This window comes from Tamandua tetradactyla, chromosome 16 (assembly GCF_023851605.1).
Source record: "Tamandua tetradactyla isolate mTamTet1 chromosome 16, mTamTet1.pri, whole genome shotgun sequence".
NCBI lineage: Eukaryota > Metazoa > Chordata > Mammalia > Pilosa > Myrmecophagidae > Tamandua > Tamandua tetradactyla.
In genome coordinates, this window is record NC_135342.1 from 40,202,846 (window position 1) to 40,228,514 (window position 25,669).

Below are 25,669 nucleotides of genomic sequence, written 5' to 3' on the forward strand. Positions count from 1 at the left end.
AAAGAAGTTCTCTGGGGGTGACTCCTAAGCCTAATTTTAAGTAGGTTTAGCCTATCTTTTGGTGGGATAAATTTCACATGAACAAACCCCAAGACTGAGGGCAAGGGCTATTGCTTTGGTTGTCCCCACCGCTTGTGAGAATATCAGGAATTCTCCACATGGGTAAGTTGAATTTTCCTCCTTCTTCACCATTCCCCCAAGGGGACTTTGTAAATACTTTTTTCTTCACTGTTCAAATCACTCTGGGATATATCAGGGCATTGTTTGTAGGACAAACCTACAAAATCTCATAGGGCCAGTCTCTTGTTGACAAATTCTCTCAGGGCTTCTTTGTCTGTGAAAACTTTCATCTCTCCCTCAATTTTGAAGGACAATTTGTCTGGGTCCAGAAGTCTTGGTTGGAAGTTTTTCTCTTTCAGGATCTTGAATATATCATACCACTGCCTTCTTGCCTCCAGGGTGCTAGTTCAGTAATCTTAATTCAGTCTCATTTTGTTTCCTTTGCATGTAGTAGATTGTTTTTCTCTTGTGACTTTCAGGATTTTCTGCTTCTCTTCAACATTCGACAGACTGATTAGTATGTGCCTTGGGGAAGGTCTATTTGGATTTATTCTGTTTGGAATTCTTTGGGCTTCTTTGACTTTTATATTTATGCCCTTTATGAGGGTTGGGAACTTTTTCCCCACTATATCCTCAACTACTCTTCCTAGCCCCTTACTCCTCTCTTCTCCTTCTGAGACACCTATGATTCTTATATTTGTGTGCTTTGTTTTGTCTATTATTTCCCTGAGACCCAACTCAAATCTTTCCATCTTTTTTGCCACTTACTGCTTTGAGTCTTCGAAATCAGTTATCTTGTCCTCTATATCATGTATTCTTTCTTCTGTCTTTTGGAATCTGGTGTTGTGCGCCTCTAGCATGTTTTTTATTTGGCCAACAGAGCCTTTATTCTCTGTGATATCTGCTATTTTTCTAATTATTATTTCAAATGCCTCTTTATGCTCTTCTATTGTCTTCTTGATCTCCTTTATATCATTTGCTGGCCCACTTATTTTATTAAGTAGAGTTGTTTGAACATCTTTGATTAGTCGTTCCAATGTCTTTGTCTCCTCTGGTGTTTTAATTTGGTCATTAGGCAGGACTATATCTGTCTGCATTGTGATATGCTTAATGATCTTCTACTGTCTTCATGGCATGTAAATATCTTGATTGATTTACTTTGGCAGGTGATTTCTTTCAGCAGTCTAAGGCCTTATGTTTGCAGGATGGTTGTACAGCAGGGAGCAGGGTAGGGGGTGGGGCTCTCAGTGCGGTGATTTGTTTCAGGGCAGGCATAGGGTGCAGGGTGTGGATGTTACACTGATGTTTGTTAATGTGGGAGCCCAGCAGTCAACGAGGATGTAACTGTGTGGGTACACCGGTCTGGGGTGTGTAACCCTGGTATGCGCTGGTCTAAGGCATGGGATCCCTTTGTGCACATGCTTAGAGCTGAGGCAGCAGGTTGGCATTATGTCTTCATGGATTGGGGGCAGATGTGACCCAGCTGCACAGGTCAGCACTTTCTCAGAGCTGGGAAGTGAGGTTGAGGGCCGTGAGCACACATGGTTCTAGGACTGTTGTAAAGTGTGGTTCCCACTGAATGGCGTGATTGGGGGCCCGCGCACATGCGTGGGCCTAGGAGTGCTATAAACGGATGTGCAGAGCTGGGGGGTGGGGTGGGGGTAGGGTGAGGCTATGTGACACTATGGGCAGGGGGTGAGGGGTGGCCTGGGTATGGAGGTTAGTGCCTGTAGGCTTTATGCACTGGCAATAGCCTGCAGGGAACAGGAAGGTAGTGCTCAGGCAGGGTGCCACAGAGGTGGGTTGGGCTGCACTTGGGGTGGGGTTGCGGAGCAGGTATATGCACTGGGGCTGGTGGGGTGGGGGTGCCTGGAGCACTGGGAATGGGAGCGGGTAACGGGGTTCGGGTGCGTGGGGTGTGGAGTGAGTCACTGGTCACACGGCTGCACTGGTGAGGGTTGCACGCCCAAGGAACACAGCCTGGCTTGCTTCCTGGTCCCTGGTTCCTGTCTGTGCACTCACATGGGCTCCATGCCTCTGCGCCATGCTCCAGCCCTCTGCCTCTCAGTTCCTCAGGCTCTGCAACCAGGGCTGCCCCATGTGATCATGCTGCCACTTGTTACAAACTATATTTGTGTATCCAAAGCCATTGATTTATAATTAATTTTTAAAAGCAATTTTATTTACACAAAATACAATATCATTATTTTTGTGCATTTGCATTTTAACATCCGTAAGAAATAAGATGTGGAGTCCCATAACAAAAAAATGCAACACAATAGTACTGGCTTTTATAATTTTTATTGGTTACTTTTACCAAAGGGTTTTATTTCTTCATGACACTTTGATCCACTGTCTAGTGTCCTTTTTTTTCAGGCTGAAGAAATCCCTTTATTATTGCTTCACTTCTAGAGGTAAGAGCTCCTGCAGCTTTTTTTTTTTTTTTTTTAATCTTATGTCTTAATCTCCCCCTCAGTTTTTGGGGGAAGGAGGGGACCGTGGCTTCTTCTTTCTTTGTTGGATGTTTGGTAGATGTCACATAGGTCTAGAAGTTACACTGTTAAACAATTGTTTAAAAACCAACCAGGCCTAACACCCTGGTCCAGAGCTCCAAACCAGAAGCAGAAAGGAATGGGAATGCTAGGGCTCGCGGTATTCCTCCAACATCACCCAAACCCAGAGAACAAGGATCCTAAGCTCCTCATGGGCCAGATCCAGGGCTTGGGCCCTTGGGCTGATCCTCAGGTGCCTCTGACTGCATCACTACCAGGTAAGGTAATCAGCAGGGGACTGGAGGAGACTGCCAACTGAGTCCAGACATGGACAAAAGTAACTGGAAGGAGGATAGAAAATGACACTCAGCTGTAGATAAGATAACAGCGTACAGCTAAGGCAGGTTGAGGGGAGCAGGGAAAGAGGTTATGGGGAGGCAGTATTGCAGCAATGCAGGAGTGTAGCCCCAGTGTCCTCTCCTGGGTGGCTGGTCAGGGTAGCAGTTGTTAGTGCCCAGATGGAGCTCCTGATCCTAGCCTGGACAGAGGACTCACACATTGTGGGTCCTCTTGGTGAGGTGGGTCTCCTCATCTGCCAGCTTGGACTGGAAGTGTTCCTTGAAAGCCAGGATGTTTCAGGCCATTTGAAGATTGTTTGCTTCTCACAGACCCAAATTTCCTATGCAACCTGCTGAATGAGCCCGAAATCATGGCTGATCAGCATCATGCCACCTTCAAACTCATTGATGGCATCTGCCAGTGCATCAAGGGTCTCAACATCCAGGTGGTTGGTGGGCTCATCCAAAAAGAGCATGTGGGGTTTTGCCAGTCCAGCAAGCCAGGCCAGGCACACTCAGCACTTCTGCCCATTTGAAAGGTTCTGGATTGGGCTCGCCTGCTGTTTCCCAATGAAACCATATCACCCGATGATCTTCCTCATTTCTTCCTTCTCCTAGATCTCAGGGTAGCACTTCATCATATACTCCAAATGTGAGAGATATAAGTCCAGCTGCTCTTGTAAATGCTGATGGTAACACCCTATCTTGACATGAGTATTTTTGGACCATGCCATGTGTGAGTAGCAGCTTTCCAATTAGCAGCTTCAAAAAAGTTGATTTTCCTGCTCCATTGGGCCCTACAAGAGACACTCATGTATCAAAGTCAACACCAAATTCTAGATTGTTGTAGATGCAAGGCCTTTCTTTTGTATACTTAAAGCTTACGTTATGCCCCATAATGATGGGTGGAGGGATCTTGCACATGGTGGGAAATAAAATGACAATGTCTTGTTGCTCATGATTCTCTCTGTCAGTCCTGATGCTATCATTTTCTGAAGCATCTTTTCCTTGGTCTGGGCCTGCTAGGCCAGCTTGGCACTGCCATGACCAAACCTAGCAGTGTTGTTCTTGAGCTATCTGATCTTGCTCCCAGTGAAACCTCTTCATCTGGTTCTCCTCTAGCTCCAGTCGCATCTTCACATACTGATCATAATTACCCATATAATACTTCAGTTTCTCGTTGTGCATGTGAATAATGTTGGTACAGACACCATTCAGAAAATCATGGGAATGGGAGATGAGGACCAAGATACACTTAAAAGTCTTGAGTTCTTCTTCTACCCATACTCAAGCATCTAGGTCCAAGTGGTTGATGGGCTCATTGAGAAACAGCATGAAAGGTCGAATAAAGAGGGCTCTGGCAAGGGCAACCCTTCTCCACCAGTCCCCACTGAAGTCTTTTAGCTTCTTGTGCTGCATGGCAGCTGTGAAACCCAGTCCGTGCAAGATCTGTGAGGCCCTCATCTCTGCCTTGTCAGCATCCAGCTCCTCCAGGTGCTCATATAGCCCCATTAGTTTCTCACACTCTGCATCCTCATGAGGCAGTGGCTCAGCCTCCTTCTCCAGCATGGCTCTTTCTGTGTCAGCTTCCATCACCCACTGCAAAGCTGTCTTGTCCCTAGGGGGCATCTCCTCAGTCAGATGATAAATGTCAATATGCTCAGGGATGGGCACTTCAGTTTTCCCAATAGCAGAAAGCAGCATAGACTTTCCAATTCCATGATGTTGCGATGGCCTGAGTTTAATAACAGTTTGGTGTCAGTCAGCAGCTCTTGGCCATGAAAGGTGAATGACAGGTTGATAATGTGGACATCAGTACTGTTGGGATGAGAGGCTAGGACACCAGTAACAGCTCAAGCAGGAGCTTTCTTCATCTTAAAGTCCTCTGGCTCCTTGGTCAGCAAATCCACTTCTGTTGTCTCCCTGCCATTGGCTTCCTCGTTTTTCTCCTCTGTCACTTGTGGTTCTGTGACAGCATCTCCATTTTCTTCCTGCCCCTTTCTGTGCCACTGTTGAGCTTTGGCAGCTTCTCTTTTGGGCTGTCTTCTTCCTGGAAGGGTCAGTGGGCATGATGATGAACCACAAGAGTTGGGCTACTGTATTTTCAGGGATCTGGGCATCACTGCTTGGCCTCTTTTCCACCTCATTTTTGAAGGAAAATTTTGTCAAATATATAATTCTTGATTGGTAATTGTTTTCTTTCAGCACTTTAAATATTTTGTCACACTGTCTTCTTGCCTCCATGGTTTCTGCTGAGCAACTGAGACTTAATATTATTGGGTTTCCCTTATACATACCTCATTGCTTTTCTCTTGCAGCTTTCAGAACTCTCTCCTTGTCCTTTGCATTGGATAACTTGATTACTATGTGTCTGGGTGTGGTTCTCTTTGACTTTCTCCTGCTTGTGCTTTTCAGCCGTCTTGAATGTGCATGTCTTTTGTTAAGTTTGGGCAATTTTCTGCCATTATTTCTTGAATATTCCTTCTGCCCCTTTCTCTATTTCTTCTCCTTCTGTGATTCCTATAATATGTATATTTACACACTTGATGGTGTCCCACAGGTCACTTTGACTGTGTTCACTATTATTATTATTATTTTCTTTCTGCCCCTCAGCCTGAATCATTTCAGTTGTTTTTTCTTTGAGTTCACTGAGTCTTCTGTCACATACAATCTGCTATTTTCAATACCTAGGGAATTTTCCCTTTTAGTTATTGTGTTCTTCAACTCTAGTATTTCTCGTTGGTTCCTATCAAGAATCTTAAAGATATTCCCATATTTTTCCTTCATTGTTTTCTCCTATTTTTAGTTCTTTCTCTGTGTTTTTCCTTTATTTCCTTGAGCATATTGAGGATCATTATTTTAAAGTCCGTATCTAGTAAGTCCAAAGTCTGATCTTCATTGATGATTTCTGGATTTTTATCTTGTTTCTTTTGTCATCATTTCCTCTTTCTTTGCTTGCCTTATAATCTTTTGTTGCACACTGTGCATTTTAATATTTTAAAATGTTAGCATTTGGATTTAGTGCCAGAGCTATCTGCTCCTTAAGTTTATATCTAGCTAGTGATATGAAAGAGAGTTTCTGGAATGCCAGGAGCTAATCAAAACAAACAAATCAAAGCAAAAATCATCTTTCACTGTCTCTTCAAATTGACTCTGGTTTGGCTGATATTCTCCTTCAGAGTTTAGCCCTTCTATCAAGAAGAACAGTCTGAGGTAAATGGGAAGTTCAAGGTCCTCTCTGTCTTATCTGAGCCTGCACGGAGTTGTAGCCAAGGATCCTGCTTCTTTTCTTGAGCTTGTGTTTGCTGGTGGTCTTAGGAATTCCCATTTTTTGTTTGCTTCCAATTGAACGCCCCTCTACTCCCTTTGAAATAGATCTCCATTCCTTCCTGGGTACTCTCTTGAGTGTCTTAATACAGGTAGTCCTTTGCCTCAGGCCATTTCATCTTAATTATTTTTCACACTGTCTCAGATGTCTGCAATCCACTTCTGCCCTCAGAGTAAACTGTGGGAGGGCAAGCCCAAGACACAGTGACCAACACTGTCCCCGAGACTTCCACCCAATAGATTGGCACTGACACACATGCACCCCAGTATGCATCCAGTGGCCACTCTGCCCCCTCTGGATCAGAGCGCCTGGGACCCACAATGGGAGTGCAAACTGGCTCCACCCTGCATTGTAGATAGGGTGGGGGAGAGACCAGCAAGGGCACTAGGCTTCTTCTATAGCTTTTAAAGCTGCATTTGCTTGATTCAGCACTTGCTCACTTAATGCAACCCTTTAACTTCCTGTAGTTTTGAGGAAGGGTACTGACTTTAAGATTCCTCTGCCACCTATTCCTGAAGGGGTGGGGGACGGGATGGAACAATGGCCCCTGTCAAAACCAGCCTCCAGTAGTCTGAAGTACTTGCTCACAATAGAGATCTGCAATCACTCCCAAAGTTTGGAGGACTAAGTCTTTTGTCACACCCTGTAACCAGCAAATTGAGACAGGAGCCCAAGCTCCAGCCCCCACTGCTGTCCATCATGAGGCTGGAGCAAAGAGATGGTAGGCACTGTGGGGCGGGTGAAACTTACCAGTATTTGTGGCAATTCACCAGCCTCTCCCTCCCATTCTCCTCTGGATGTTGCACTGTGTTCTACAAGACTCCATTGTTTCAAGATGGTTGATTCAGACAGTTCCTTCCAGTTCACTAGTTGTTTTGGTGGCTGGATTGACACTTGGAGCTTCATACTCCACCAGTTTCCCACAGTCCTCCTCCAAGGCGAGTGTCTTCAAAAGAACACATAAATGGAGAGGCTGCAGGAAACTGCCTGAAAATGTGGAGCTGTGTTCCAGTAGCCATGTTTTTGAAGATGATTGTATAATGATACAGCTTTCACAAAGTGACTGTGTGATTGCGAAAACCTTGTGTCTGATGCCCCGTTTATCTACCTTATCAATAGATGAGCAAAACATATGGAATAAAAATAAATAATACGGGAAACAAATGTTAAAAAAATTATTAGATTGAAATGCTAGTGATCAATGAAAGGGAGGGGTAAGGGGTATGGTGTGTTTGAATTTTTTTCTGTTGTCTTTTTATTTCTTTTTCTGGATTGATGCAAATATTCTAAGAAATGATCATGATGATGAATATGCAACTATGTGATGATACTGTGAATTACTGATTAGAACAGAGTGATCATATGTTAAGAATGTTTTTATTTGTTAGTTGTTATATATATATTTTTAATTAATAAAAAAAATAAGAGCACATAGTTGGAACACATGTTTTTTTCCATTCAGCCAATCTTTGACTTTTTGACTGCAGAGCTCAATCCGTTTACATTTAAAGTAATTACTGATAAAGAAACACTTCTGCCATTTTGCTTTTAGGTTTTTTGGTAGTCATATGCCTTTTTTTGTCCCTCATTTTTTCCATTACTGCCTAGTCTTCACTTAGTTTATTTTTTTATAGTGACCCATTTAGAATCCTTTCTCATTTCCCTTTGAATATAATTTTAAGATGTTTTCTTTGTGGTTATTGTTTGGACCCAGACTGAGCTGTACATAGCACAGGAGAGTATGGCGACTACACAGAACACATCAGACAAGAAGTAGACATGGATTTATTGCGATTTATGCACAAGAAAACTTTTCTGGTGACAGCCAGCTGGATGTTAGTATTCCATGAAGGGACTAGAAATGGAAGAGGCAGTATATGATTTCAGAACAAAGACATTCCATATAGTATGAGGACATTGGTCTCCAGTATAATCATGAAAGGGACCTAATACCTGATGTTTTACTAAGGGTAGTGTTTAAGACTAAGGTACAATCAATGCCATTTTTTACATCAGTAATTACATTCTTCACCCTCCAGGTAGATTGTTTACTTTCTTGACCCTTGTCCTTGGCTAAAGCAGGTTTGAATGGGCTTTTATAAGGACATTAGGCCTCTACATTCCATCACACACTCTCCCCACCCCCGTGATAGGCTGTGTTTACTATAGGACAGACATTGCATACATATACCACAACGACAATATAAAAGACAACAGAATAGTAATAATCTAACACATAGGACAGATAATCTATAAGAGATTTAAACAAAATAGGAAGGGAATGGGTAAGTAATTTATCAATTCAGTATATGTGCTTTTGCATATGATTTAAATCTTGTGAAATAAGACTACTTTCCATAATTGGGTGGTCTCATCATTTAACAATGATATTATCAATTTAGATGCATTAAATGCCTGAGCCTTGCAGTTGGCAAAGGCAGTTATATGCTTTTCAGTTGTGCTGGTTTGAAAATATTATGCACCTGAGAAAAGACATGTTTTAATCCTGATTCAGTCTTGTGGGGGCAGCTGTTTCTTTTAATCATGATTCAATACTGTAGGTTGGAAACATTTTATTAGATTATCTCCACAGAGATGTGACACCACCCAGTTGTGGGTGTGACCTTTGATAAGATGGAGATGTGACCCCACCCATTCCATGTGGGTCTTGATTAGTTTACTAGAATCCTTTAAAAGAGGAAATATTTTGGAGAGTGGCAGAAATGGCAGAACCAACAGAAACTTCAGAGCAGAGCTGACACAGATGCAGACACTTGGAGAACAGAGACACAGATGTTTGGAGATGCTTGGGGACCAGCAGATGCTGCCATGAGATGTTGAGCTAGCCTGAATCTAGAGAGAACAAAGGGAAACCAAGAGATGAAAGCCAGCCCCAAAGAAGCAAAGTGAGGAACCTCCACAAGAACAGAGGCTGAAAGCAACAGAACCCAGGATCAAGGGACCAACAGATGCCAGCTATGTAACTACCTAGTTGATAGAGGTTGTTTTAGTCTGCCAAAGCTGCCAAAGTCTGCCAAAGCTGCAAAGAATGCAACACACCAGAGATGGATTGGCTTTTATTAAAAAGGGATTTATATAGTTAAAACATATAGTTCTTCAGAGGAAAGGCAGCTAACTTTCAACTGAGGTTCTTTCTTACATGGGAAGGCACAGGGCAATCTCTGCTGGCCTTCTCTCCAGGCCCCTGGGTTCCAACAACTTCTCCCGGGGTGATTCCTCTGCATCTCCAGAGGCCTGGGCTGAGCTGCGAGTGCTGAGATGAAGTATGCTGAGCTGCTTGGGCTGTGCTTCATTGAGCTTTCTCATTTAAGCTTCCAACAAATTAAATCAAACATCATTCATTGCAGCAGGCATGCCTCCTAGCCAACTGCAGATGTTATCAGCAACAAATGAGATTCACATGCCATTGGCTCATGTCCACAGCAATAAATCTAGGCATCTTCACCTGGCCAAGTTGACACCTGAACCTAACTACCAAGAGGTGTTCCTGACCCATCAACCTTCCTTGAGTTAAGGTATCTTTCCCCAGATACCTTAGTTTGGATGTTTTTGTTAGCCTAGAACTCTAAACTTGTAACTTATTATATTCCCCTTTTTAAAAGGCTTTCCAGTTCTGGTATATTGCATTCTGGCAGTTTGCAAACTAATACATCAGTAATTGTCTCAGCTCCCCCTGGGACAAGAGTAGCTATAGGTTAAAACCACCAGGGAGTACAGTTCTCTAAATATCTAGATTTAACCATTTCCCAATTGGTAGAAGTGTGTGGTGAAGAATCATTTAATGTGGCAGGGACACATGGCTGCTCTCATTTAGTGTCCTGCCCAATTTGTAAGGTGAGTAAGGCCATACATATTGCCTACAGGTCCATAGGTACCCCACAGGAGAGGCATGTTCTCCATATTATTTGGAGGTACTTTTCCATTAATGGTAAAATTGCACACTTCTGAGGGTAACCATCCCATATGTTGGTTCCATGCAGACAGGGGCAACATGGTCTAACATTGCTATTTCTGCTGTCATCCATCCTATTCCATCATGCACAACACACCCTAATACAGGCCAAGGCTTATTTGTTTGTTATTTCACAAACAATTTACATGCCAAAGCCTCATCATAAGGGGAAATTTATATGCCAAAGTCTCATCATAAGACAGTAATTGAATTTCAGTCTTAAAAGAAAAAATCTCTCTCCAGATTTGTCTCTGCATTGAATTCTGCCTGGTCAACAGGGTGGGCCCCTAGCCCAGTTAGCAGGACCTATGGTCAGGGAAGGCTGGTAGCACCCAAAGATGGTAGCACCCAAGTCCGTGCAAACCCAACATTGGGTTCAGTTTGGGGCATGGGTTACTGCTGAAGCCCACTGTAGAAAGGTGTTTGCTAGGGTGCTGTGGGCAAAAAGAAAGATGTTTATGGGGAACAATAAGTGGTAAATCTTGTTGATCTAGTAATATATATGCAAGAGTTCCACTGGAGATAGTAAGGCATAAGGCAGAGAGACATTGTGGGGAGGCTTTATATACCAGATATTCTCTCCCTGTAAATATTGACAGTCCTCCTCTACTATGACATCAGTCATTAGTGTAGGCACCAGAAAGATCTACATAGTTATACATAAGTTTCCCATGGAACTAAGAGGTCCTGGGTTGGTGATAAAAATTTAACAGGCATTTTTTTTAAATAAAAAATGGCTCTTAATTCAGCCATTTGCAAAGCACCAGTCTCCCACCATATGGTGTCAGTAATGGCTTGTAACACCACAGCTGTGCATGTGGGAGGCTGTCTGTTAGTGGATCCATCAGTATACCAAGGGGATGAAGGAATTGTTCCTGTGCCTTCTATATATAGTGGGTATTTCAATAGGTATTTCAAGTGCAACAACTTTAGCAGTAAAATCTCTTACATATGACATTGGTCCTAAAATGTCATGCACCTCTGCACTAAGAGAGCTGGTATTGAAAACACTGCATCACAACAAGTAAGTTTTCCAAAGTAAGCTTTGTTAAGTACTTAATTGTTGCACTGCCAGAACATGTCTTATTGGCTATGTCCATAATTCACCCCTGTATAGGGAGGGCAGTCCTCAAGATTACAGGACAATCCTACGTTGGACCTTTCACTTCCAGTAGAGCATTATATGCAGCACACAGTTGTTTTTCTAGAGCTATGCTTATATTAATTCTGCCCTTTTCCATAATTGTGACCACAACCCTAAGGGTACTTGTTTAGGATGTTACCTCTGCCGTGAACCCCACCCAAAACCAATGTTGGTTCTAGCCACATCCAATTTACAGGGTAAAACAGGATCTATTCCTCTCAGTGCTTGTGCCTGAGCCAGTGCCCTTTTTGCTTTTTCAAAAGCAGCCTGCTGAGGGTCATTCCATTCCCAAGTACAACCTTTCTCTAATTAGCAAATACAAAGGTTTTTAATATTTGAGCTAAGTGGAAAATGAAAGGACTCCAATATCAATAATTGTCCTAGAAAGTCTTTTAATTGCTTTCACAAAAGAAAACATTGTACCTCATCAATTATTGCAGAAGGAATAATTTTTGTCTTACCTGACCATATAATACCTAAGAACTTGACAGAGCAGCCAGGGCCTTGCAGTTTGCTGCAGTTGATTGCCTGGCTCTCTAGATGGACTATTAACATTTCTGACACCTCTTTTAGTTCTGAAAGAGAATCACCTGTTCACATAATAGCATCAGTATAATGAAGTAAAAGTCACAGATTTGGGTTTCTCCCATTTGGCCAAGTCTTTTGCCACTAGGCCTTGGCAAATGGTCAGGCTATGTAAATAGCCTTGTGGGAGCACAGTGAAAGTCCTTTGTCATCTTTCCAAGGTGAAGGTGAAAGCAGATTGACTGAAGCTTATCTAAGGAAATGCTAAAAAATAAAAAAGCACTAGCTAAATCTAAAACAAAGTGAATAAAGACATAATCGAGTGCTGATTTCTTGTAGTGAAGAGGCAATATTTGGAACCATTGCATACAAAGTGGTGTTACTTTCTTTAATTCATGGTAACCCACTGTCATGTTCCAGGTTCCATCGGGTTTCTGTACTGGCCACACAGGGCTATGAAAAGGTCTATGGGTTGCTATTAATATCCCCACTCTTTCTAATGTTTGCAGAAATCTCTTTATGTCCCCCCAGGGAGCTTATACTGTTTAGTGCCTACAATCCTCCAAAGTTGCAGTTCTTTTATAGGGACCATTTCACCTGCCCACTTAAGACCATTTTCATTACTCTACATTGGAGGCTGAAGTCTCCTATGGTAGTTTGTATTGTGGAACTTAAGAGAAGATCAATCCCTAATATATATTCCGGTATAGGAGAAATATACACAGTGTAGTCCCAGGAGGGCAAGTCCCAATATGTAAGATCAAATTATGCCATTTGGCTCTGATTACCTTTCCCCCAAAGCCATTTATGGCCAGCACAGGTCCATTAAATCAGGCTATATTTCCATAAATTAAAGTACATTCAGCCCCCGTATCCACTAGTGCCAAAACTCTCTGTTAGTAGGGGACCAATAAATAGTTAGTTCTACATGTGGCCTCTGATCTCTGGGTCCCAAGGGTCTTGACCCCTTCCCTGCGGGAGAGGAAAAGGAGCTTGGGAAGCCTCCTCCAGGGGTGGGAAGGGTTCTCATATTTTGAAAGGGGGTTTCTTCGTTTATTTTCTTTCAGCTGTTCAGGGATTTATTTTAGTAAATCTTTTGTCTTTTGGTAATTTGCTCCACAATTTAACTAAAACAGTATTTGGTTTTTACTTCTAGTTCTATCCTCCTGGCAGTCCACATTTGTTTATGTGAGACCCAATTAGGGGCCTCAGGCTCTCAGGGAGTTTTTCCCACAGCTCTGGCTTCTCTTTTTCAAAGTTGCTCAGAGAATTCTGCAATCTGCTATGGCTTGGGAAGCTCTCAAGACTGGCAGTCCCATGGAAGACTCAAAATGGACACAAGGGATCCATAAAAATGATTCGGAGCCGTGTGCAGGGTTGTGTCGTTTATCCCTGATGTAAAAGTTTCATTGTCAAGGCCTCCAAAATTCACAGAATACATTATATGTTTTATTCCAAGACCTCACAAAATATCTTGCAGTTCCTCCATAGATTGCCAATGGGGAGTAGAGTATGGGATATCTCCTGCACTGGGCCAGGCAGCCTTGCATGTAGCTACTAGCCAGGCTAACAAAGATACCATTTCTATCTTACTTAGGGTGGCATACAGGCACTGGTGCAGGGATGGGTGTGTTGTGATAGATATTAATTTACTCATTTCCATCCCAGTTAATATTACTGCATGCAAAAGTGGTGTTACTTTCTTCATAAAATTCAGTTGGGTAATGATTCCCTGGCTTTCTGCCTCTAATGCTATCTAAGTTTTCTTAATTCTGCCATGGTGTAATCTCTCATGATAACATGAAGTTTTTGCACAGAAAGTTGTTGATTCTGAGGGTCTGCCCCTGTGGGTCACTCTTGTGTTTTTTTAATTCCTTGCTGTAACTCTGGGCATACTCTCCAGGGGGTTCCTCTGCCTCTGCTTCCCAAGCTTCTTCCTTTTCCTCCTCTTCGTCATCAGATGAAGAATCTATGGGTCCCACCCAAGATTAGTTGGTATTCTCTGGACTTGAACTTGGGGGTAATTTTCCACCACAGGCTCAAGCATATCTACAGGCTATGTTCCTAATCAATAATCCACACAGTGCAAGCCCTCAGTTAAGGTATCTTTCATGTCCACTTGAGTGAGCCACGTGTCCCTCTCTAATTTTAATTCTTCTTCTTGATGTCAGGCTATTGTTTGTGCTGCCTGCTCTGCCTCCTAAAAGGGTCCAAACTATGACTGCCATTACTTAGCATTCTCCTTTTCCTTTTGCTAAAATTTAATTGTCCTGCTATTGCAAAACAGTTAGCAACCCTCCTGGAATTTTCAGGGTGTCTCCGTATTCTCACGGTGATCCCCATTTGTCCAGAAGGGCAGCCACCCCTCCCCACATGGACAATGTAGGACAACTTCCTCAACAGATTCTCCCTTCCCAAGACCCATGCCTACCACTGCCAGCAGTGTTTTGGTCTCCTGTCTGGCTCGCCAATTGTTCAGGCCCTGACTGAGCTTATACAGAGTCCTGGAGGGTGCGATTGCTCAACTGAAAAACATATCATGCACAGAAGCAAACATGAATTTATTGGGATTTATGGATAGGAGAAATTTTCCAGTGACAGCCAGCCAGATATCAGCAGTCCACAAAGGGAACAGAAATGGATGAGGCAATATATGATTTCAGAACAAAGACATTCCATGTATTATGAGGACGTTGGGTCTCTAGTATGATCATTAAAGAGACCTATAAGACCTGATGTTTTACTAAGGTTAGTGTTTTAGACTAAGATACAATCAATGCCATTTTTTATGTCAGTGATTACATTCTTCCCCCTACAGGGAGATTGTTTACTTTCTTGATTTTTGTCCTTGGCTAAAGCAGATTTGTAACAGGCTTTTAGGAGGGAACATGGGCATCAGGCTGCCACAGTTATCATGGGGCATAAATTTAACATCCTAAATCTATAGCAATTTCATCTGACTTGATACCAGCTTAACTTCACTAACACACACAAATATGTTCCTATACCCCTCTGCTCTCCTTTATGTTGTTCTTATCACATCTTACACCTTTACACATTGTGTGCCCTAAGCATAGATTTAAAATTACTTTTTGTGAAAAAAGACATAAATAAATTAATAAAATAAAAAAATACAAAAACAAACAAACAAAAAATTACTTTTTGTGGATTTAAATTTTAGACCTTGTCAGAGGTAAAAAATGGAGTTACAAACTGTGCTGGTTTGAAAGGATTTATGTACCCTAGAAAAGTCATGTTTTAATCCTAATCCCACTTTATAAAGGCAGCCATTTCTTCTGATCCCTATTCAGTACTGTATGTTTGAAACTTTAATTAGATCATCTCCCTGGAGATGTGACTCAATCAAGAGTGGTTGTTAAACTGGATTAGGTGGAGACATGTCTCCACCCATTCCAGATGGGTCTTGATTGTTTTACTGGAATCCTATAAAAGAGGAAACATTTTGGAGGAGGATGGAGATTACGAGAGAGCAAAGAACACTGCAGCACCATTAAGCAAAGAATCCACCAGCCAGTGACTTTTGGAGGTGTAGACAGAAAATGTCTCTGGGGAGCAAGAGAGGAAGCTAGCAGATGATGCCATGTTCACCATGTGCCCTTCCAGCCAAGAGAGATACCCTAACCATGTTTGCCATGTGCTTTTCCACTTGAGAGAGAAACCCTGAATTTCATCGACCTTCTTGGATCAAGGTATCTTTCCCTAGATGCCTTACATTGGACATTTCTATAGACTTGTTTTAATTGGGACATTTTCTTCACCTTAGAACTGTAAACTAGCAACTTATTGAATTCCCCTTTTTAAAAACCATTCCATTTCTGGTATATTGCATTCTGGCAGCTACCAGGCTAGAACACAAACTAAAACTACTATAGTACTGGCATCTATATTTACCCATGAAAACTTGAGATATGTATTTCTTCATACATCTTTGAACCACTGTCTGGTGTCCTTTCCTTTCTATCTGAAGAATTCCCCCTTTAGCATTTTTGGGGGGCAAGCCTCCAAAATTTTTTAATCTTGCAGAAATACTGAGTTAACAGCATCAAGGGATTGAGAAAAACTCTAGAATGAGCTGAGACCCAGCATCAAAGAACAGAGAAAACCTTCTTGACCAAAAGGGGGAAGAGTGAAATGAGACAAAGTATCATATGGCTAAGAAATTCCAAACAGAGTTGAGAGGTTATCCTGGAGATTATTCTTACGCATTAAGTAGGTATCACCTTGTTATCCAAGATGTACTGGAGAGGCTGGAGGCAACTGCCTGAAAATGTAGAGCTGTGTTCCAGTAGCCATGTTTCCATATGATATAGCTTTCACAATGTGACTGTGTGATTGTGAAAACCTTGTGTCTGATGCTTCTTTTATCTACCTTGTCAACAGACGAGTAGAACATATGGAATAAAAATAAATAATAGGGGGAACAAATGTTAAAACAAATTTAGTTTGAAATGTTTGTGATCAATGAAAGGGAGGGGTAAGGGGTATGGTATGTAAAATTTTGTTTTTTTTCTGGTTTTGTTTTATTTTTCTGTTGTGTTTTTATTTCTTTTGCTAAATTGATGCAAATGTTCTAAGAAATGATCATGATGATGAATATGCAACTATGTGATGATATTGTGAATTACTGATTATATATGTAGAACGGAATGAGCATATGCTAAGAATGTTTGTGTTTCTTTCCTGTAATTGTTTTTTTAATTAATAAAAATTTTTTTAAAAGAAATACTAAGTTAACTCCAACAGTTTTGCCCAAATACTTCCCCTCTATAGCCATTGCACATCCATATGTTTTCCAGTTATCTATTGTTCTATACAGACAAAACTTAGTGGCTTAAAATGTTCTAAGAAATGGTCATGGTGATGAATATACAACTATGTGATGATATTGTGAGTCATTGATTATATACCAAGAATGGAATGTTCATATATTAAGAATGTTCATGTTTGTATGTTGCTATGTTCTGTCAATAAACAAATTAAAAATAATAACAATAACTTTAAAAACATATTATGCTAAGTGAAAGAAACTAGATATGAAGTAGCACGTACTGCATTATTCCATTTATATAGAATGTAAATATAAATAAACCTACAGAGACAGAATTAGATTAATAATTATTAGAGCTGGTGAAGGATAGAGAGTTGAGAGATCACGGCTATGGGGTATGGGGTTTTTCTTTCTGGAGTAGTGAAATTGTTCTAAAATTGGTTGTTGTAATGAAAGTACAACTCTGTGATTGATTACACTAACAGCTGTTGATTGTACACCTTGGACGGACAGTATGGTGTGTGAACATGCTAAAACTGCTTTAAAAAAAAACTTAGAGGCTTAAATTATCAACCATTTTATTATATCTCACAATTTTAGACTGGCTGACTCTTCTCTCCCCATAGCACTGATTGGGGTCCCTCAGCAGTGTTGCTCTGAAGGCTGGGTTGGGCTGAAAAGCCCAAGTGCCTTCATTCACATGCTCTGTACCTTTTCAGGGATGGCTGGAACGCTGCAATCAATTGGCTTCTCTACCTCTCTTTGTAGGCAGGAAACCTACATGGTTTCTCCAGTAGGATTGTCGAACCTCTTAGGTTATGGCTTATGACTCAAAGACTACAAGGTAGAAGCTACTAGGCTTATATGACCTAGCCTCAGAAATCACATAACATTACTTCCACTGCATTCTATTGGTAACCAACGGCCGGCCATATTCACTCTTAGAGAGAATTACACAAGGACATAAATACCAGGAGGCCTAGTTCGTTAGGAGGCTTGGTTCTAGCTACCACAGCATGACATTTGTTTATGATCAGTTGCCTCCATAGATCACCTAATAAAAAGCATAACCTCAATTGTAATGCATTCATTTTTACAGTGTACAATTCTTATTACATCCATAAGTGCACTATTTACTTCGGCTGAAAATTGTCATTGCATGACTTTCTTAATGAAGAATCGGTGTCCTGAGTCATACTCTGATCCTTGCTCCTTAATCTGGTTACCTGCTCCACAGTGTTTTCCTGTTGCAGCTGTGCCATCCAAACATGCTGTTAAACAACTCGTAAACTCTAAACTGCATCTGTTGACAATGCAGTCTTTCACGGTTGCATCTAATTGCACATATTAGCAATATCTGTGCATTTATAAAGTTCAAATGAAAAGCATTTTGTTAGTTTTATTTGTTTATTACTCAGTTTTTGAATGTCAGATTATGGTGTCACTGGAAAAATAGCAGTTGACCTTCTTTACTACAAATTTGCCCAATATATCAAAGCAAATATCTCAGATATTGTCTTTCATCAGTTACACAATAATCATATGATTGCTCTGGTGATAGCAACCAAATGTGCTACTTTATAAGAAACCTGAAAAGCAGTAATGTTTAACAGGAAATGTTGAATATCTGCTTCTGTTGGCTTTTTAATTGTGATATAATTCGTATGCCATACAATTTAAAGTGGTTTTATAACAGCTTCATTGAGATATAATTCACCTACAATTTAAAGTGTACAATTCAGTGGTTTTTACTATATTCATAGAGTTATGAAACCATCTCCACTATCTAATTCCAGAAAAGTTTCATCACCCCCAAAAGAAAACTTGTAACTATTAGCAGTCATTCACCATTTTCCCATTTCCCTAACCCTGGCAACCACTAATCAAATATCTGTCCCTATGAATTTTCTTGGGCATTTCATATAAATGGAGTCATCCATTTATGTTGGCTTTTGTGTCTACCTTTTTTCACATAGCATAATATTTTCAGGAATTATCCATTTTAGTGTGTCAGAACTTCATTTCTTTTTATTCTCAAATTATATTCCATTCTGTGCTTATATACATTTTGTTTATCCATTCATCACCTGATAGGCATTTGAGTTTTTCCCATATCTTACCTATCATGAATAATGTTGCTATGAACATTTGCATACAACTTTTGTGTGGACATATATTTTCATTTCTCTGGGGTAAATACCGAGGACTGGAATTTGTGGGCCACATGGTAACTTCATGTTAAATTTTTAAGGAACTGCCAAAATGTTTTCCAAAGTGTCTGAACCATTTTTCTGTCGGCTTTTTAATTAGATAGTTAAGGTGATTTGGAACTGTTACATGCCCCAGCAAAGGTCCTGTACTTTAAATCCATTCCTGTAGGTGCAGGCCAATTGTGGGTGGGACTTTGGTTAGGTTATTTCAATGGAGATGTGACCCAGCCCATTTAAGGTGGGTCTTGATCCTTTTATTGGTGTCTCTTGTGAATGATAAAAAAAAAAAAAAAAAGCCGGAGAACTTAAAGAAACACCCAGAGAAGTTTGGAGAGAAGTTCCTCAAGTCTCTAAGAGAGGAAACCATTGAAGCCAGAAGCTGAAAGCAGGAAGTCGTGGGAGAGAAAAACCAGCAGATATTGGCCATGTGCCTTCCCATATGACAAAGGTGTCCCAGATGCTGATAGCCTTTTTTTGGAGAAGATATTCTCCTCTTAATGCCTTAATTTGGACGTTTTCACAGCCTTAGAACTGTTAAGTTTGTAAGCTAATTAATTCCCATTGTAAAAGCCAACTCATTTCTGATATATTGCATTGAGGCAGCTTTAGCAAGATGAATCAATAATCTTTCTCTAAAAGGATTATTTTGGCTTTGAAAGTTCTTTATGTTTTCTATATAAATGTCATTTGTTTTGATTGTTTTGTTGCTTTATTAGGCAATACCTCTCCACAAACAATACACTATTGTTTTAGCTCTTGACCATCAACTTCGGCTTTTTTTACACACACACACAGATGCAAAAATAATAAAGCAAAACGAGCCATATTATGATGAAAAATAAATAAAACAAACTTTGCTTCTTTAATTTAGCCAATATATTAAACCATATTTTTAAAAGCCTTGATAAACAATTCAAATTATAAATTTGGGAGCAGCCAGCTCAGTAGTTCTGGCTCAGACTCCTTCATGAAGAAGTGGCAGTCAAGCTGTCTGACAAGATTGTAGTTATCTGAAGGCTTGCCTAATGCTAGAGGATCCATTCCACAATGTTAGTGGCAGGAAGCCTCGGTTCCTCACCACATGGTCTCTTCATAATGATGCTTGAGGGGCTTCGTGACCTAACAGCTGGCCCACCCCTAGGTGGGGAGAGCAAGGGTCAAGTTGCAATTTCTTTCATGACTTACTCGGAGTCACAGATCATAACTTCTGCTACAGTCCGTTTATTAGAAGTGAGTCACCGAGTCCTCACCAAGGGAGGATATCAATGAATTGCTAGACATCTTTCAAAATCACTGTTCTGGTTTGCTAGCTGTCAGAATGCAATATACCAGAAACGGAAGGCTTTTTAAAAAGGGAATTTAATAAGTTGCAAGTTCACAGTTTATAGGCCATGAAAATGTCCCAATTAAAGCAAGTCTATAGAAATGTCCAATCTAAGGCATCCAGGGAAAGATACCTTGGTTCAAGAAGGCCAGTGAAGTTCACGGTTTCTCTCTCAAGTGGAAGGGCACATGGCGAGCACAGTCAGAATTTTCTCTCATCTGGAAAGGCACATGGTGAACACGGTGTCATCTGGTAGCCTCTTCTCCTGGCTTCCTGTTTCATGAAGCTTCTTGGGAGGCATTTTCCTTCTTCATCTCCAAAGGTCACTGGCTGGTGGACTCTGTTTCTTGTGGCTGTGTTGTTCTGCTCTACTCTCTCTGAATATCTCTCATTCTCCAAAATGTTTCCTCTTTTATAGGATTCCAGTAAACTAATCAAGACCCACCCAAATGGGTGGAGACACTTTTCCACTTAATCCAGTTTAACAACCACTCTTGATTGAATTACATCTCCAGGGAGATGACTTAATTATAATTTCAAACATATAGTACTGAACAGGGAGTAGAAGAAATGGCTGCCTTTACAAAATGGGATTAGGATTAAACCATGGCTTGCTCTACGGTACATACATCATTTCAAACCAGCACAATCACCATACTAGGTGACAGCAGAAGGCCTGAGTTCCTCACCCCTATAAGCCTCTCCAAAAGACTGCTTAAATATACTGATCTGCTGGCTGCTGGCCTTTCCCCAGAGCAAGGATTTAAGAGAGAACAAGAAGGAATTCTCAATATCTTGTATGATCTAAATTCATAAGTTACATTTTGTCCTTTCTGCAATATTAGGTCAGCTCTATTCAATGTAGGAAGGGACTAAATAAGGATATATATATATTCCAGGAAACAGCACTGTGGGTCTTCTTGGGTACTGGCTACCATAGATACACAGAGGAAGTAATAATTAATTCCCCCAGGCTACACTAGGGGTAATTCTCCCAGGGTATACTAGAGAGAGCTTCACAGTAGAAGGGATATAAGAGATGGACCTTGGAAGTCTCAGTGACCTTGAGAAAAATGAGTCCAGCCTTGACTTGAAGACATGAAGTAAGAACCGGGACATATGCCAAAGAAGTCCACTTTTGACTTTGATGCTATTTCTAACTTTGCTCAAGATCTTTCATAAAGTGGCTGTAGCTACTCTAGTCTCACAATATGCAATTAGACCAGGCAAGAGCTTCTTCAATAACACGCTATGTACTTGAGGAATCAAACTGGCTATTCAAAGCCACTTTTTGTTCTCTCTTGTAATTAGGACTTCAGCTTTCTCAGGGAAACTGGGGGAAATGAGATGCAGCAGCCTCCACTTCTATTCCTGTCTTTGTTTTAACATTCAGAACACAAATTCTCTACCAAAGAACTTTCTAAAGCTTTTCAAGTTTCTGTAGGAAGAAGCAAAGAAGAACATTGGGAAGCCTGGCAGGTCGTTAAGTACATAAAACTTCCCATTCTCTCAGAAAATTGAAAACAGCTCCCAAGTTTTAAGTCAGAAGTCTTTATTTTTGTTTTCTTAATTCCTAAAAAGTTTAGAATCATCACAGTGTTGAAAATGTAGTAATTTCCTGTTTATTCCTTTTATTTTATTACAGATTTTATATAGTTCCAAAAAGAAATAGTTTACCATTAGTCACAACAATAACAAAAACAGATACAAAAAACTGTCCAGGCCGAAGGGAAAAAGGGTGAAAAGCCCCATCTTTGGCCTGGAAGAGAACTTTTCTTTTTCTCCTGCCTAACTAATAAAGAACTGGGTCAGGGAGCCCTCCTATGACTGGAGAAAAGTCATAGGCTTAAAGTAACTCAAGAGGCCAGCTGGGTGACTCTGGACAGTTCAAGCCAAGCACCAGCCTTCGCTGAGCACCAACCTCAGCTCACTGGCCTGTTCTGGACACAGAGGGGTCTCCAGAGGAGTCCTACACCTTGTTTTGCCTCCTTTGATTTTTCCTTTCACAGTATTAACTGTTATTTCTTCGTCCTCTGCTCTGTGCTTTGTCCTTTACATTAATTGTCATTGTTTCTCCCTGTCATAGTTTCCGAGCTGCTCTGACAAATACCACATAATGGGTTGGCTTAACAGCAGGAACGTAGTGGCTCACGGTTTCAGAGGCTGGAGGGCTGGCCTCCTCCCAGCGTCAGTAGCATCCTGGCTAGATGACCATCCTTGGATTCCTTGGCTTTCTCATCACATGGTGAGAACCTCTCCTTCCTCTTCCAATTCCATTACTTCCAGCTTCTGGCTCCTTCCCATGACTTTTTTCCTAAAAGGCCTTCAGCAATAGGATTAAGACCCATCTTGATCTAGTTGGCCACAACTTAACTAAAATTGACAACTTAAAAGTCCTATTTACAATGGACCACAGGAATGGATTCAGATTAGGAACACGTTTGTTGGGAGTATGTAACTCAATCTGCCATTCTCCTCAAACTCAATGAGACTATATGATGAGCCCCACTTGGGGATATAGCAATCAGGAAGCTTCCTTTTTCTGAATTGGAAAACCCAACTTAAATGGCTCATATAACCAAAAGAGTTCAACATGTGATGGGTTTAGGTGTAGCTGGGTCTACATGCACACATGAGGGCCCATTTCTCCCTTCTGTCCCTCAGTTCAATATCCCTTATAGGCACTATGTCTGGGAGAGGAGGGAGTGAGGGGAGCACCATGACTGGGAGAGCCCAGTGCCTTACATGTCATCAAATGTAGTGGCCATTTGGATTTCAAACATGTGCTGCACTCTATCTCCCTTCAAAAATAACTTGCCATTCAGCTGTAAAGAGCACAGTCGGCTGACAGCCCCAGCTGTACTACCTTCGGGATCCATGCCCTTTCCAGTCAACCATCAGCCAATGGCTGTACATAGCAAGGGGTTGTAACGTCTGGTCATTTCTGTCCAGTGAAGAACTCCTTTATTGGGCAATCCATGCTCCAGACCTGGTGGGATTGATTGAATCTGTCAAATATGACTGTGGTCTTGGGCTCTCCCTGCTCAATCTACACCCTCCCCCTTTATCTTGCATGGGCATTTTCTCTTCCCTTCAACAAACTTCTTGTATTCCATCTCAGTATCTTCTCCTTGGAAGAGTAGACGGACACATCATGTCTTATTGTTCCCAACCCCACCTAAAGCAGATAGTGTCCTTGTTTCACCCAGATACCCTTGGGTCCGTTTGGGTTTTGGGTGGCCCTGCCCTTCCATGTGCCCTTCTAAGACCCAGCATCTTTGCTTTTCTTGGGTGATCTGCTCTCAGAGAACTGAAACGACTTGCCCCTAACCGAACATGCAAAAATTCAGCAGTACCTGATGATTACTCTTCTGCCCTTCTCCCCTCCTGCTTGACCAATGACTGTTAAGTCAGGAGTTTCTAATGTCAAGCTACCTTGCCTCTAACCAGACCTTCTGAGGCATATCTTACCCTCCAGCATTCCCCTGCAGGATCAGGCTAAAGATCCCCTCCATAAGACTTTGCTTTAAATTGTACCCTGCCGGCTTCCTCCCCTTCACTGCCTTGCTTTCCCTACACCATTTCCCATATGCTCTGGAAGCACTTTCTTAATAAATCACTTATACGGGAATCCTCATCGTAGGGTATGTCTCTTGGGAACCCAACCAAGCCGCAGCACCAGGGTCCCCACTGCAGTCAACTGTCTGTATCCTATAGCACAGCTCCCACGGGGGTCTGGTAACCTCTTCGTCCCCTTGCCCTACCAGGACTCTAGGTGGTAGCTGCTCCCCATGCTGCTAACCTCGGCATGCTTCCCCGCCCTTGGTGGCTTCCCTTAGTTCCTTCCTACTCCTTTGTCAGTAAGCCTTCGGTATATTCTCTCCAATCACTATTTTGAAATTTGCAATCTGTTTCCAGCCAGAATCCTGAATTGTAAATATGATCAACACAGGATTTATTTTATTTTTCTTAAACTTTTTATTTTGAAATAACTTAAAACTTATAGGACAGTTGCAAAAATTGTACAGAGCTCATACAGAGAGCTCCAACGTACCCCTATCCCCTCCCAGATACCCATATCCACTAATTTTAACATTTTGCCACATTTGCTAAATCATTCTATCTATCCATCTATCACAGGAGTTTTAAAAACACATCTATCTATCTCTGTCTATCTATCTATCATTTATTTATATATCTAAACTTTATAATACCCTAAAGGTTTGGAATGAAACACAGGTTTAAAGTTGTGGAATTTTTCTCCATCCAGTCCATTTAGATCTGGGACTGCTGCATAATAAGCTAATTTAGAGATAATATTAAAAATCTGATTTGGAGATTCTTCCCGAATGTGAAGTCAGAGGCAATTATCCATGACCCCCCCCCCCCCCAATCCCTACGCCCCCCACCCCCACCCTCATTGGCCCTCAAAAGGTCCTCGGGGAAACAGCTAGTAAACAACTTGCAAATGCTGACTTCTGACTCTAGGTGGCAGCAGTGACTCACCAGTGTGGTTTTATTGCCAGCGGAAGCTCATTTACAGTACTAACTTGCCTGGCCTGCAGGATCACTGCTCTCAGTCCAGCTCTCCTGCCATCTCTCCACTTCCAACTTGGGGTTGTTCCACATTTATCCAATGCAGAAGCAACTTGCGGTTTTTCAGCACCTTTGGTACCTGGCCTCCCTGCTGTGCCGAGGCCTGGGAAGTTTCATAGTTGGATCCCTCCACCTACCCTACCTCTGTGCACAGTTGCTAGACGCTTGAATGCAGATGCCAGCCCATGGGTCTGAGTCTCTTGGGAAAAGCCTGTAGTATATAGAGTCTTAGAAAGAACGATTCTGTTTCGGGAAACATTGGCGTGTTTAAGCTATCCCTCCCCCTGACTGGATGACCTCCCTAGTTGCTTTAGCTGGCCCTTTCCCATTCTCCTTTGGACCTTGCAGTTGAGTGATATTAGTTAATATCATTGTATTAATAAAGACACTATTATTTGCAGGTAACTGAAGCCCAGTGCAAACTAGCTCAAATTTAATAAAGGAATGGGAGAATCATTCGGCCAATAGCCTGAAGTGACAGAGGCCTATAAATTCCGAGACAACCATATTCACATGAATTTCAGGCATGGCTGGATCAAGATGCTAAAAAAAAAATCATTATCAGAAATCTGTTTGTCTCCATGCATCTCTTTCCGCCAGTATTTTGGCTGAGCAGCCTCAACAAGAATATAACTTTCTTCAAGATTCTATAAGATTCCAAAACTCAGTTAGGGCTCAACTTATCCCTACACTCAGCACATGGAGAAGGCCTAGGAGATATAACATACCTGCCTTGGCCATACCTAGGTTAATGCCCATCACCGGAAACAGGATTCGGTCGGAATGAGACTGAGGGAGGCATGGATCCTCAAGGAAAAAATCTGGGTACTTTCACCTGCAAAAGGGACACAAGGCAAGCCAAGCCAGCAGATGCCTACAATGGCTCACCT

The 25,669-nt window shown here is 41.6% G+C and overlaps 1 pseudogene; it reads right to left on the reverse strand.

Moving 5' to 3' along the window:
- Window positions 1-3,103: 3,103 nt before the first annotated feature.
- Window positions 3,104-4,960, reverse strand: LOC143660276 (ATP-binding cassette sub-family F member 2 pseudogene; annotated as a pseudogene).
- Between the last annotated feature and the right edge of the window lie 20,709 nt (window positions 4,961-25,669).